The sequence below is a fragment of the Hyposmocoma kahamanoa genome, unplaced genomic scaffold, assembly GCF_003589595.1.
Source record: "Hyposmocoma kahamanoa isolate Upper Pololo Valley unplaced genomic scaffold, ASM358959v1 80, whole genome shotgun sequence".
NCBI lineage: Eukaryota > Metazoa > Arthropoda > Insecta > Lepidoptera > Cosmopterigidae > Hyposmocoma > Hyposmocoma kahamanoa.
In genome coordinates, this window is record NW_020654051.1 from 10,163,912 (window position 1) to 10,165,954 (window position 2,043).

At 44.4% G+C, this 2,043-nt stretch overlaps 1 pseudogene; it reads left to right on the forward strand.

The window, feature by feature from the left end:
• Positions 1-811: 811 nt before the first annotated feature.
• LOC113233970 overlaps positions 812-2,043 on the forward strand; it is a 43,848-nt pseudogene continuing 42,616 nt past the window's right edge.

The following is a 2,043-nucleotide window of genomic DNA, read 5'->3' on the forward strand; positions in this document are numbered from 1 at the left end:
CATATGAGCAAAGAAATATGTTGTGCTATTTAAATATGTTGTCTATGCATGGTATACTATCAGGCCACACTATACCAACTCGTGGTAAAAATTGTCTGGACCATATCATGTTAAGGATAAACACTAAAATGCTTAGAGCAACAGTGGCTGTATTGAACACTACTACCACTGACCATTATACAACGCTTTTATCACTTTCTAAAATTAAAAATAGTTACACTGTAAAAAAAACTAAAACAACTATAAACTTTGAAGAAGCTTTAAAACAATTAAAAATGAAAATTCTAGCAAGTCCTTTCTATTGTGATGACCCAAATAAGGTCATAGATGACTTGATTCACGCCTTGTCAGAAACATTAAATAATAACACGAAAATCACCAATATACCAAGTAATCACCGCATAATAAAACCATGGCTCACACCGGGTGTCCTACGTTCTAACTTAAACTTCAACAAAAATGCCGTAGTAATCCATTTGATGAAGATAATAAACGAATCTACAATAGATACAGAAATTACTGTAATAATCTTATAAAGAAGCTAAAAAGAAACTACGAAAAAGAAATACTAAAAAATTCAGTCAAAAATAATAAACTATTATGGAAAAATATTAAAAATATTACGTATACTAGTAACAATAAATCCACCAACACAGAACTGACGAATTTGAAATTGACTCCCTCTGCCTCTGCGGATTATGTTAGTCGTGTTCAATGTGCGATCGGAAACGGACGCGCTGCACTACTTTGCGAGAATTATTTTAATTCGCGATTTTGCGCGGCTTAGGCTGCTGCATGTACGTAAGTGACAATGGGTTCCCAACAACTCATTGTCAATGAGTTTCTGGCATTCGTGCAGAATGCCATCGACACAATGGATGAAGTCAGCATCGAACAGATCTGCAAATCTAATTTCAACGAAGATGAGATTTGCAGTGGCAAGATGCTGCTGTTCCAGAGCTGCGGCAAAGCGCAGCAGATGCCATCTCGTCGGAGGGATGGAGGCTTGAAGAGTGTCCAGGATGTTACTGCATTCTTGAAGAATACCGATCCGGACGACGTGCCTACTTTCGTGGCGAAGGAGCTGCACAAGTTGCCTCCGGTCACCTTTGACCACGTCGACGTCACCAGGCTGTTAAAGGACATCACGTCCTTGAAGTCGAGTTTGGCTGAAGTTCAGTCAAAATTGGAGGCGTCGGATAACTCCATAAGTGGGCTACGTGCCGAAGTTGCGTTGTTACGCAACCCCGCTTCGGTATGTAGGTCACCGACAGTCTCCTACGTCAACACGCGTCGCGGAGCGCGAAAAGCATCCGTCGGCAGTATTGAGTCGGCTCGTATGTCGCCGGTCATTGCTGTTGTCAATGCACCGTGCCCCCCTGCCCGCCCCTCCGCCTCGGAGGTTACGTCACCCGTATGCACGTCATCGCTCGGGCGTGCATACGCCGCTGTTGCCGCGACTATTAGCAGCGGAACCGCGACTTCAAAACCCGAGTTGCGGAAAACTGCAAAGGGAGGTAGTAAACCCCGAATGCCTGTCTCTGGAATCGCAGGTGCCAAATCTCAGAGGCAGACCGACAGGTGCGACGAGGACGGCTTCACAAAGGTGGAGAAGAGAAGAAAGAAACCCACCAGCCGATATCTATGTGGCACAGCTCCAACGGGACAGAACTTCTTGCTTCGTGCGGCCATACCGACGACGCAGTTGTACCTGTCTCGACTGCATTACTCCACGAAGTCTGAGGATATAGTGGAGTATATCCGGTTGAAAGCCCAATTCACCCTGAGGGTCGAACGTTTGGAGTCTCGCCACAACGTTAACTTTAATTCGTTTGTGGTGAGGGTCCCAACGGTCCATCTGTCGACCTTCAAGCAGGTAGAGTTTTGGCCGAAGGGTGTCATGTTCCGGCGGTTCAGAGGAACGATACATGACACTTGTTTGCGTCGCACGTCGCCGAATAGTAATTCGTGTATATAGTTAATAAGTTTATATATTATGGGTTAAAGTATGAAATTGCCGTTTTATTGCAATAGGTTCTTTGA